This window comes from Myotis nattereri (genome assembly GCF_964212035.1).
Source record: "Myotis nattereri genome assembly, chromosome: 2".
Taxonomy (NCBI): domain Eukaryota; kingdom Metazoa; phylum Chordata; class Mammalia; order Chiroptera; family Vespertilionidae; genus Myotis; species Myotis nattereri.
Window position 1 is genome coordinate 182,737,894 of NC_138076.1, and position 13,840 is coordinate 182,751,733.

General features: G+C 33.8%; 1 protein-coding gene across 6 annotated transcripts in view; it reads left to right on the forward strand.

Moving 5' to 3' along the window:
* SOX5 (SRY-box transcription factor 5) overlaps window positions 1–13,840 on the forward strand; it is a 966,957-nt gene that overhangs the window by 576,393 nt on the left and 376,724 nt on the right. The window contains exon 1 of one of the 6 annotated variants that reach the window (XM_081083092.1): window positions 754–907. The exons of the other annotated variants lie outside the window; for them this stretch is intronic. The gene's annotated coding sequence lies outside the window, so the exon portion shown is untranslated. Of the gene's footprint in view, window positions 1–753; window positions 908–13,840 lie in introns of those variants that run through there. 6 annotated transcript variants of the gene reach the window in all.

The window sequence follows — 13,840 nt, forward strand, 5'->3', positions numbered from 1 at the left end:
TTCCTTTTTATAGATTAGTTAACTAAGTATAACGATGGATTTTTGCTTTCTTCTATAATTTGTTACTCATTTATCATTTCAATGAGGTTAACTAATAAGATGGGAAATAAACTAATATGTTTCTCTTGTACTAACTAATTCACATATAGTTTATTATGTCAGTTCTCTGACCCAGATGATGGCAATCAGATAAAAAGATGTTCATAGATTTAACCACAGCATGAAATACTTTCCTTCTAATGGAAAAAATTGGTTGAACAAGACATGGACTAAAATTCTTTCTTGCCTCATTCATTCCGCCCTTTCCTGTTCATCAATTGATAGCATCATCATTTATATTAAACACAACATTTGAATATTAACTGCATGTAGTGGTATTGCTAGCATATAGTGTGACACAGACAAATGAGTGGCTTTGCTAGAGAAGAAAACGTTTAAAGACTACACTGTGTTCCTTCAGGAAACAATGTTTATTTAGACACCCTTTAGGAGGATGCTACACATTCCTTCCTTTTAATCAAGACCTGCTCATGGTTCAGGAGAAGACCTCTTTCTGTCTCTTTTTATCTTATATGTTTTCTCCTACATTGGATAGCTTGTCTCCTTTCCCTTTAGAATTAGCTATTCCTCTCTTCACTTACTAGTTGGGAGTTTTTTACGTCTCCTCTGCAGACACAGTGGTGTATGGTTCTGCTTGTCCAATAGGGGGGTGTTGCATTTCTACACATTCAGTATCCTTTTCGGCTGGAGCCTGAGTGAAACCTCAGCAGTCCTCCTGCCTTTGCCAGCCTGAGGAGTTCAGAGCCTCCAAGTTGTTCCCAGCTCTTGCGCCTTCATTGTAGAGCTGCATTCTGCTCAGTGGGCTGCTGAGGAGGACCAGACCGGAACAGGATTGAGAAGAATTCTGGTGAGAACCGTTTAGAGGGATATGGCATTTTAAAAGAATGTAGTAAACAAGCAGAATTGTGGCATAAACAAAGATAATTAGCATAAACAATGTCGTTTTAGGACAGGTGGTTTAAAAAAACAAACAAAACAAAAAACCCAAATATGAACCCAACTTGAATGCTGCCAGTTTAGAACCACTGAGCCTTCACCGGTACTTCATGAGAATTACCCAGGTTTGTTGATAAACTTGTTAACATGCCTTTTCTGTTTCTTCTGTATCATTCTTTTTTTTTTTTTCCGGTCATTATGCCCTTTTGTCACCCAGCTTGAAAGCAATTAATCTATTACAAGGTAGTTTAAGGAGTTTTTTTTACCCATAAAACATGACAGAAGGACAATTAAAAACAAAAGCTTGTAGATGTTCATAGACATTGGAAATCAGTGTCTAACTTTAAATCAATTCAAACCTGAACTTGGCTCATTGTATTTCAAATCTCTCTTTCTGTTATTTAAGTAACGTTTCAGGCACTTGGCTCTTTAGTTTTGTCTTGCCTTAGATCTGAGAGATTTTTTTATTTTTTTATTTTATGTTGTGGCTGAATCATCACTTGTGGTATATATTTATTTCGAAGTGTTGCTTATTTCATCTTCCTGCTTTTCTCTATAACTGATTGAAGGTGGTCCAGCAGGTATCAGTGTAGCTGGTGATCATGCAGCATAAGGATGCTAGTTATTGTGAACCACATTATCTAAAACTGCTATGCGGTTGTGACGAATTCTGAAGTGGAGACATTGAGGCTTATTACTAAATGATGTTTTTTTTTTTCTTCATTCTTTACACTGAAATGTTTTGACTTAAATGAAGTGTAGAGTGTGGTGTACAGAAATCTGTTTCTTTTTCTTGCATTAAGGACCAAAGTTCTTTATTGAAGTTAAGGTTTTTATCTCTTAATTTTCTCATGGAGAATGGGGACCAGGAATTCAAACTGGATATCTCTGGTGTTCTGTAGCCCTTCCCTTTGCTGAAATGAAAGCATTTGTGAATGAGTTTGGGTTTCTTGCAGTTATAAAGATGTGTGTAAACTAGTAAACCATCTCTCATTCATGTGCGATGGGGAATGCTTGTACTTCAGGGACAAAAATAATTTGGCTACGAATTAGGGCTACCTGCCAGTGCCAACACATACTGTAGGTAAGAGGAAAACTATAAAGAAATGCTTCTGGAAGCAAACCCGTTGAAACTTTCATATGTAACAGTGTATCTATTTCTGCTTTTCACATCTTTGAGAGAATGTGGTGTGTTGTGTTTTTTTTTAGAAAAGAAAATGTTAAAAACACAGAAGGTATGATCTCTCTTAAGATGTATTAGTAGCTTCATTTTTAATCTTTCTTATTGTGGAGATGCACAGGGGCTCATTGTGTTCTGTGCATACGTGCCTGCTCTACCCATCCAAGTCATTCCTGTCATACTGAAACCTAACAATCAGAGGCATTTGGAAAAGATGTATTATGAAGACATGAAGTTCACTTTGTAGGGCCAGAAAAAAGCCACCCTCAAAACCATGTAAGATTTTTATATTGATAGTTTAAGAGAGTTAGATCAGTTGGGACACTGAGCAGCAATGTCATAAAGGATGTGTTCTCTCCTTTAGGGCTGCAGGAATATTATTGAGGACAGAAAGGGAAAGGTTAGTCTGCTTTGCATGTTGATTATTTTTAATTCTGTAGTAAAAGAAAATATAGGTCCAATTAGTATTTTCCTGGTATGTTTGAATTAAAATGTAGTTTTAAAAAATGTAGTAAATCATTTACTTTAGTACTGATTTTGGTTAGGTTTTCTGTTTTTATGTTAATTAGGACGAAGATACCAAGGTGGTAGGTTGTTTACGAAGTGCTTATGGAATTTTCACATATAATCTGTTGACTTTTTATTTTAAACAGTTTCTTATTTCTCTAATAAAGGGGCATTCTAGTGAAAAAGAAACACAAACACTGAAAATGAGAAATACGCATTCACATCAGAGGACACGAAATGAACAAAAGTAATGCTTTATTTATGATATTAATTTTTTATTTGCAGTTAATATAGGTTGCTTGATAAAGTTCTAACACATTTTTATGCTACTTCTTGAGCTAAAGTATTACTTGTTTGCCCACAGCTTTTTCCTTTGGTTATTTACCTGGGCCAGAGTATGTTGGGCAATAATTTACAAAGTCCAAAGACTTTTTTTACTCCTTTCCTGTCATCCCTTTGTTTCAACACCCCCCCTTTTATTTATTTGCTATTGAGTTTCATAATATGTTTGAAGACAGTTTGCAGGATGATACCAGATAAAACTAATGTTAATATTTATTTTCTCCTTCTTTATCTGCACTAAGAGATATATATCTTGAAGATTTGTTAAGATAATGTATAGTGTTCCTATTCTTTAGTAGAGAAAGAAATGAACTGGTGATCAAACTATTTAATTTTTGATTCATTCACCAATTCAACTTTGACTTTGAATTAGCAATAACCAAATATGCAATATAAGATTCAGATTGTCATCTCTCCCACAGTGTCATCAGGATGTGAAGAAAACTTTTGTGTAATGTTCTAAAGACCATTAATCAAACAGAACACCTGAATGGAGAAACAGATAACAGTGAATGCTATTGTTAAGGCATGAACTATTTCCCTTGAGTCGTAAACATAGCTAGAATTTAGAAAATTAAAAAAAAGATATTGTTTTTAGAGCCCTAAGGATTATGGGGCATAAACTTGGTAGTGTAATTGTTTATTGAAAATTTAGCATTACTGGAACAGTAAAATGGATCTAATTTGATCTACAAACAGTTTAGGAATATTTAATGTTTAAAAAAGCATTCTTCTATCAAAATAAAAGCATATCCAGAAGAACTTGAGAGAAATTTAAAGTTTCAGAGTGAAGGAGCAGAATATATAGAGTAAATTAAAGCATAATTGGGCATTAGTAATAGTAATGTGAAGAAGTTGTTTTGTGGGATGTAATAGCTATACGCACATACACATAACAGAAGTTTGGAATTCAGGAGGAACTTTTTTACTTACAGATTAATTGATTTTGAATAAATCCTATGAAATACTGAAGAAGGTGCAGTTTTGGGGAAAAAATCTGAAAGGAAGAAATATTTCATAGAAATACAAACAAGATCCATCCCCACTTCTCACTTGTAACAAAGGATCCTTTGGCACAAGCTATAAGGGACATATAATAGTATTCTAGCATTAAAAAATCTGAAGGTGGCATTGTGATGTGTATTTGATGGAAAATTTGAATTTAAGAAGTTGGGTATGTCAACATTTGCTTGTATTAAATTTGAGATTTCAGGTTGAGATGAGGAAGTTGAGTGTTAGTGACCTAAGGCACACATATCAAATGGACAGGTTTTTTGTGGATTTTGAGTGTTTGCTGCTGAAGCATACACCAATTTCCTCCTTTCTGGTAAAAATATACATTTTTCAGTCTCATCATTGGTTTAGGAGAAAATTGTAACATAATAGAAAGTGTTATTAGCTGGATGTAAAATATCAAGTCCGAGTTCTTTCTTACAGATTGAGAAGGGATTCTGGCTCTTAGTGTATGTATCTGTGAAATGCAAAGATGGGCTGGGTCATTTCTAAACTCTCTCAAAATCTCCAGATTTCATCACTTGAACTAAATTTGGAAGATCCTTAGCTCTTTACTCCAGTGGTCATAATTCTTGACTTTATGCAGATTTTTGTAGGTAGAATATCCCATAAAACAAACCTGTGCATGTGGAATCACTTTTCAACTTACCTTACCTGTCGGCTGAGTGGTGGTGTGCAGGAACAAGTAACCATAGCATGTTTTAGGAGTTTCAAGTCTAAATAGTCTATATAATTCTTATTTGGGATTAAGTGCTCAAATTTGCTATGAGTCATTTTGAAGCTATGTGTTTCAAAAGATAAGATTCATATTTTATGTATTTAAAACTCAGGTGCATGAGACCACCATCCTCAACTATTTCAAATATTATGAAAGATAAATTACACATGGATTACTAAAAAGACACTGTGGGAGAATATGAAAAGTATGAGAATAGCATTTTACATCAAAGCGCTGAAAATCTACCTTAAGAATAAGATAAAATTTAAAAAATAGTAGAGCATTAGGACAGTACTGGGTCAATAAACAGTAATTGTTTTTATATGAATAAATAAAACGTAGGACTTGAAAACTGCACAATCAATTAAGATTACAAATAGATAGTCTAGAGAAAGATTTTAAGTGTTTTCCAAAACAATTTAGGCAATTATTAGCTTTAGCATCTGGACAGCCAACCTAATATGCATTAGTTGATGGTTGGCAATTTCAAGAAAGTAAATGTTGAACTTTATGAAGCAAGGAGTAGAGGAACAACCAATGAAAGGTGCATTTAAAAAGCTGTATTATTTCAAAGGAGAATGTTCACATATTGGTAATATCTTACATTTGGCAGATTACATGGTTTTTTTTAAACACAATGTTTTAAAAAATTGTAGTTATACCATCAGCAACATAATTTTTGACTATATCCAAGCACCTTCTTTATTATGTATACCTTGAAAATATGAGCATGGTATCATGAAGTCATTGTATAAACTAATTACAAGTTTTAAATATAGATTCATATATTTGGGATAGCAATATAATTGGCAACATGTTAAATTAATTATTTGATTAATAATTTTAATATACATTTTTACATTCTATTGTTTCTACTTTGAATTTAGGAATAAAGAACTGGTGTTATTTTATTCTCCTGGTATAGATATAAGAGTTATAAAAGACAAACAAACAGAAAGGTGCCTTAGAGTATATATAAAACTAGGACCAAAGGGAAATGTGCAAATATCCTACTGTTAAATGAATAAGAAAATCTGGAAATCATTCAACTGTACAACTTACTGCTAATGTATTTTATCATCTGGCATTTAGTGATATATACAAAGTTGGCATATGTTCCTACAGCTTCTAAATCAAGAATTAAAACTTTGTGATGTGTAAGCCCCTCAAATTATTTGGGTTTTAGCCTTGCATCTGTAAAATAGGCTTTCAAATAAGTATAACATTATTTATCCTCAATGCTAATGAGTCATCTTAAACTTAGAAAATTTAGAAAAATATTTGGATAATTCTGAACGCAAGCCACTGAATTCAAACTTTGAACATTAGGTTGAACTTTTGGCAAATATAAAATGATCAGCACATCAATAACAATTATATATTTTCGTTTGATGGCATACTAGTCTGATAGTTGAAAATTATTTTAGCATATAAAATAATATCTGAAAGAAATGTATTGACCTATTTAAAAAGTTGTAATTAATACAACTATAATTGTGTTGAATGCACTTAATGAGTATTGGTTTCAAGTAACTTGTACCTAAATAGCCACAATATAGCCATAGTTGTCTGACAGCTGGCTGCTAATAATGAAATATCCTAAAAAAGATCTCTTCCCACTTTATATGTAGGAAATCTGATACAGAAACTGTTGTTTTTGGAAATATCAGTATATCGACTATTTAAATAATGCATTTGCTAATGTATCTTATTCCCATGCTTTAAAACCTATGCAAATTAAAATTCATTTTTTAGTATATAATTATTAAAATAAATCACTTTATAGAACAAATCATTGGACAACAAAAAAAGGGTTATTTTTTGTTCAGGTGGAACAGGTCACACACTATTTATTGCTTTTTAAAGTATTGTACAAATATTTTGAAAATCAGAAAATATTAACTTGAGGAAACTTATCTATACAAATCCAGTATATCATAGAAGTTTATAGTAAAAGTAACATGCGAGGTTTTGCATTAGCTAGATCCTGATTCCTTAGACTGTAGGTGAAGCTTGGTCAAATTTATAGATTTCTTTTTATGGGTAGCTGCATAACATGCAAACAGAAACAGCTGAGAAAAAGAACCCTTATTTTTGATATAGAATTGTTTTCCACTAAAATAATCTGTTGAAAGCCAGAAGCCATCCAAAGTGCTGATACCAATTTAAGAAGATGATCTTTTGCCTTAATTATACATCTGGGAAATATTAGCTGAACATTTTGTGGAGAACAGTGAATACCTTAGTTGCCAGTTGTCTGAAATGCTGCTAATGATCGACATAGTGCCAGTGTTTTGATGGCTAAAACCTAGGCTGAATATGAATACAAAGAACACAGTTGGGGGAAAAAAGCACACATTTTATACAAAACAGATTTCAACCATCTGCTTGGCACTTAAGTTTGCGACTATAGGCAATATATGAAAGAGACCACTGTCCATATTATGAATGGTATCACTTTTATTGGTACCTTAGAAAAACCATAGGGTTGGAAAGCATATATAACCAATGATTTTCTTCGCCTACATAATGAAAACAAGGGCCTCACCCAAAATTTTGTTCCCTCTATAATCTCTTCTGTGTCACTCTTTTTTTTCTAGCAAAATGAGTTTCGTGAGTAAAGTAGGTCTTAGTGCTGTACCTCCGGATATTAACATATACCAGACAACAATACACAAGTGGCCCTAAGGACAGGAACCCCAGATGGTTATGAGATAAAGTACTGTTTGCTTTAGGAATAGGTTATATTTCTGAGTCTGTTGCCTGAGTACTATGGTGCATGTCAAATCAGCATGGAAGTTAATGGTCCAGAAGCACTTCTGAATTTAATGCTTTCCCATTTGTTCTGAATTTATAGTATTAAATCAGACCAGTGCTGTTTCATCACCAGTTCAGTAAAGGAAAAGCATGCCATAGATAGTAAATTATAGACAAAATCTAATTATTTTACCCATTTCATTTACCTTAAAGGTATGGAAGAAATATTCAATAAAAGAATATTGGCAAGTATTATAAACTAGACGCTTTTAAATTTATAGAGTAGTTGATAAGAGCTATTATAGACTGTTACTGAGCATATAATAAGCAAAAATAAAATTTTGGCTAAGTAATATCATCTATTTTATTTTCCTTAGCTGAAATGTATTTTGTATTTTTAAATATTAGTAAAATTGAGCTACTAGGATATGTTAGCTTATTGATTTAACTAGATTGAATGAATTTCCATAGCTATATTGAGACCATTTTAGCTCTTGAGGAAGAAATATATTATTTAGTAAAAAGTATGAAGAAATGCTTTCAGAACCCACTTATATCTGTGCTTTCCAATTTTGCAGCCAGTAGCCACATGCCACAACTGAGGCATTTGAAATGTAGTCAGTCTGAATGGAGACTTGCTGTAAGCATAAATACGCACTAGATTTTGAAAGAAAGAATGTAAAATATCTGGTTTTTTAAAATATTATGTGTTAAATTATTATATTTGGATATATCAATTTAAATAATGTTATTAAAGTTATTTTCACCTGTTTCTTATTACTTTTTTTAATGTGGCAACTAGAAAATTTCAAATTACATGTGAGGCTCATATTTGTGGCTCACATTATATTTCTCCTAGATGGTGCTGTTTTATCCCTTGTGGAGGGAGGAAAACTAAAACTTCTATCTGTATCTAAACTCTAGAAGTTCACAGCTTAGTAAGGTAGCAATTTCAGAAAGACTTCAGATTTTATTAACTGTCTTCCTTCTTAGCTTCTACAAGAAGGTAAAATTATATCACTTTAAAAATATATTTTTATTGATTTCAGAGAGGAAAAGGGAGAGGGAGCTATATAAACATCAATGATGAGAGAGAATCATTGATCAGCTGCCTCCTGCAGACCCCCATGGGAATCGAGCCCGCAACTCCAGCATGTCCCCTTGACTGGAATCGAACCCAGGACCTTTCAGTCCTCAGTGCCACACACTTTATCCCCTGAGCCAAACTGGCTAGGGCTGTATCACATTTTTAAAAGCCTTAGTAGTAACACTGACTTGCACGGATGCTTATATCATTTACTCAATGAATACTGTCAGTTTCTCCAAAACGCCCATAATCAATGAAGTTCATTGATTAAGGATTATATAGATTATTTTAGAGATTATAGGTTTGAAAGGGATAATTATATTTACTTTTTGAAATGCCACCTTGTGTACTTGTAATTTATGTACTGGGTTTAAAGAAGTTTGTGGTTGGGTAGGAATACCTTCCTCTTTGGCATCCCTGCTGAAACTACATACAGTTTTTAAAATTGACCCACAAGGTGTGGTCCCAGGTCTTTCTCTGTTCATATAGAGATATGCTTATGGAGACAGATAGAGAAGCACTAACATTCAGTATGGATTTATTATGTGCCAAAGTTAGACTCACAAAAATCCAATCTTGTATCCTATTTCTTCACAAATGAGGAAAATGAAACAGAGTTGCCTAATTTCTTGAAGGTAATGAGTGACAGAACTGGTATATAAAGTCAAATAGTCCAGTTCCAAAGACCTCACTATTAATCATCGTGTTTTAGTATTGCTCTACATCATAAAGTACTTTCAGAACTTTATAATTTACTAGAGGCCCAGTGCACAAAATTTGTGCACTGGGGGTGGGGGGGGGGGACCCTCAGCCCGGCCTGTGCCCTCTCAGGGATGTCCGTCAGCAGAACATCCTTAGAGTTGCTGCAGAGGCAGGAGAGGCTCTCACCACTGCCCTTGCAATCACCACCCGTGAGGCTGGCTTCTGGCTGAGTGAAGCCTCCCTCTGTGGGAGCACACTGACCACCTGGGGGCAGCTCCTGCATTGAGTGTCTGGCCCCTGGTGGTCAGTGTGTGTCATAGCAGCCGGTTGTTCTGCTGTTCAGTTGATTTGCATATTAGCCTTTTATTAATAGGATTATGTATTTTAGTGGCAGACAATTGGTTATTCATTCAACAAATGTATTTTATAACCTATTATGCTAGGCATTATTTTAGTTACTGAATAAATATTACTGAAATGCAGACACTATAAATAAATAACACAATTGTGCTATAAACTTCTAATTTCTCCTTTCTGAATGAGTTCATTTTTGCATGGCACAAGATGATGTGCAAGGTGGTGGATAGCCAGATATCTGGGCAATTATGTAAAGGATTTCTTGCTAAAGGCTATTTGGAACTGCTTTTGAGAGATACTAATTTGCAGTACACATTATACATGGAAACTTTTTACTGTGAGAAGTATAACTGTAAAATTTCTCAAATCTCTCTGTCCTTTACAATGGAATACTGATGGAAATAATATATTTGTTGATAGTATCTTTGCTCTGAAAGTTTATCTAATCAGTTTTTGTTGTCTTAATTTGGCAGGAATCCTCTTTACAGTACAGTAACTTTTAAGTATGTCAGGGTCAACATCTTCTACGGTGATATTAACATGGAAAAATGTGATGAATTGGTAAATAGTGATATGATTAATAGGATATTAATCTTTTGTTCTAACTTATAGCCATGACATGCTAATTTTATTGGGTGGCAGGCAGGAGTGTTTGTAATTTTGAATAGAAAACTCAATCAGGCATAACTGCAGGTTCCTGGGAACAATAAGGCATTTTGGAATTGAAATTAACCCCATGGTTTATCTCTATGAACTTTTAAATTTTACTGTTAAATTAATATTTTTTAATATAGGTTTGAATTTTTCCATGAGTCTCTGTTTAAATCTTAAACTTTTAAGTGTTTTTCCATATGAAGATATGGCAGATTTCCGGTACTTTCTCTGATTTCATGATACCTTACTAAGGAGGCCATATAGCTATCATTATCATTGGGCTTTGGAGTCAGAATGCTTGAATTTATTTTACACCTCTATCACATGTTAGCTGTATGACTTTTGCAAGTTACATAAAGTGTCCATGCTTTAATTTCTTCGTCTGTAAAATGGGGATTTTAATAATTCCCATCATTTACGTCACTTTACTGCTTAAATAAGAAAACATATGTAACTTAGCATGGTCAGGAAATGCATATTATTTTTCCTTTGAACAGATTTCATCATGTATAAAGAATTCCAAGTATATTCCACGTAATATGGCAAATAATATTGGGTTACATAAGGGCACATAAGTATCAACTAATTAGTAAATTTTGTTAAAACCCATGGTTGTACAGGACTTATTAGAACTTCAAGTGCTTCCTAAAAGGAATATTTAAATTAAATATTCCTGTTGTAGATTCACAAATTTCCATATTATATAACATGTACATATTTTATAAAATTACATATTATACATATAGTATACACACAATATAAGTTATGTAAGTATGTGTATAGATAGATAACAAAAGGGAAGACAATTATTTCTGAAATTATGTCTAAGATTAACTCTGTGCTACAAGACAGTCATAACAAGGTTAATGATTATAATTTTCTGATTAAAAAAATTACCATTTTATTAGTAGTCACAACTTTTGGAGGAGCTTTGTTGTCTGTGAGAGTAATTTATTATATGAATCTTTACATCTCTTCAATAGAAGTATTATAGAAGATTCATAGTAGAAGCATGTTAAGTCTGCCTATTATTAATTTTGCCTGCCCTGATAAATATGTTGTTTCTGTAGATGTTGGACAACCCAGCATCTCATTGGGTCCTCTGGGTTGACTTAAATGCAAAAGTTAATGTAAGTAAATTAAAGTAGCATATAATTTTATAGGCTTTCATATCTACATTTAGAGTGATATAGATACAAACATTATTCTTAAACTGATTTATTCATCTATAATAATAAAAGCATAATATGCTAATTAGAACAGGTATCCTTCCGGACAAAGCCAGGGCTGTGAGGGAAGCCCCTGTCCAGGGTGACTACCAGCGGCCGGAGGGAAGCTCGGTTCCGGGTGCCAGAGGGAAGCAGGTGCTGGCAGCCAGGGGTAGGAAGGCCTACTCTTGCATGAATTCCATGCATCTATTTTAACAGTATTTAGTGAATACTTACTATACAGGTAATTTGTTTGGAGAGGTGAAAGTACACATCAATGTGAATGAAGGAATGGGAAGGAGCGACAGTACATAAAAGAGTAAGATAAGAAATTTACAATTTATCTCTTTATCAATATGAGACTATTATTTAAAAATACCTCTATTTTCTATTTGCAAACTGAAGGTATCACCAAAGCCAATGGTTTTAGTTTAGACATAATTATTTTAGAATTCCTCTTTATGACAACAGGTAGGCACTTACAGATCACAATCTAATAATCCCTGACTATTTTTGACTTTACTTTTGTTATAACTAAAAACATCCTAGTCGTAAAAATATGTCACAATTATTTGGATATAGAGTTTTCCTTAGTGTTTACATCTCATATATATATATATATATATATATATATATATATATATATATATATATTTGTATTGATTTTAGAGAGGAAAGGAGAGGGAGAGAGATATAGAAAGAGCAATGATGAGAGAGAATCATTGATTGGCTGCCTCTTGCACGCCACCTACTGGGGATCGAGTCTGCAATCCCGGGCATATGCTCTTGACTAGAATGGAACCTAGAATGGACCCTTCAGTTCACAGGTTGACGTGCTATCCACTGAGTCAAACCAGCTAGGGCAGTGTTTATATCTCTTTAAAAAATCCCAGATCTACAGAAACGTTGAAACAGTAGTACAATGGGCACCCATATAAACTTTTAAGCTAGTCTTGCTAATTATTAACTTTTGGCCCCTCTTTCTCTTGTATCTATTTTTTTTTAAATTAATTTTCACCTGAGGATGTTTTTTTCCATTGCTCCTCAGAGAGAGTAGAAGAGACGGAGGGAAGGGGAGAGGGAGAGAGAAAGAGAGAGAGAGAGAGAGGGAGAGAGAGAGAGAGAGAGAGAGAGAGACTGGTTGCCCCCCCCCACACACACACACACACACTCCTGAGCCTCAACCCAGGTACCTGACCTTGACCAGGAATCAACCACTGACCCTCCCTTCAGTGGGCAGGCTGATGCTCTAACCAATGAGCCACATGGGTCAGGGTTCTCTTTTTTTCTTTTTCTATTATGATTTATTTGCAAGTAAGTTGCAGAGTAGCACTCCTAAGAACTCGAACATTCTTCCACATAACCACAAAACATTAGTACATCCAAGAAATTAACATTAGTACAGTAATATTACTTAATCTAGTCCATAGTCACATTTTCTAATTGTCACACAATTCATTTTATACCTCTTATCTATTTAAATCTAACTTCAAGTTAATCATCAGTTTTCGCATTTACTTTTCATTTTTCTCTAGATCTCCTTTAATTATAAATGGTACCCTGCCATCTTTTTGTCTTACATTGACATCAACATTTTTGATAAGTCCAGGACATTTTTCTCAATTTGTCTGATTGTGTGTTCATAATTATATTCAAGTTAGATACAGATATTTTTTTAAAATATATTTTATTGATTTTTTTACAGAGAGGAAGGGAGAGGGATAGAGAGTTAGAAACATCGATGAGAAAGAAACATCAATCAGCTGCCTCCTGCACACCCCGACTGGGGATGTGCCCGCAACCCAGGTACATGCCCTTGACCAGAATCGAACCTGGGACCTTTCAGTCCGCAGGCCGACGCTCTATCCACTGAGCCAAACCGGTTAGGGCAGATATTTTGAACAATATTAATTCATTGTCCCTTTTAAAAATCACTTAAGATTGTAATCAGGTCTGTCATTAAGTAGATACATACCAAGTTGAAATTTTGGTGTACCAAGGTCATGGAAACATTTCTATTTCTTAGCTTAGATATTAACATGTCTACTCTGTGATCAGAAAACTATCTGAACTACAGTGATTTGTCTTGCAAAGAGCTGTTTGGCACTATATGAGAAAATAAGGCTTCCTTAATCCAAGAAACCATCACAACTTTTACATAAAGTCTACTTTGAAAATAGCTATAAATTTAAAAAAATTCACAGGTAATCATCTCTACTGATTATAGAATCTATAAAATCATGTAACACTGCAAATGTGCATTTTGTTAGATTGGAATTCTTACTTAGAACTATAATGTTCATTATTTATGAAAAATT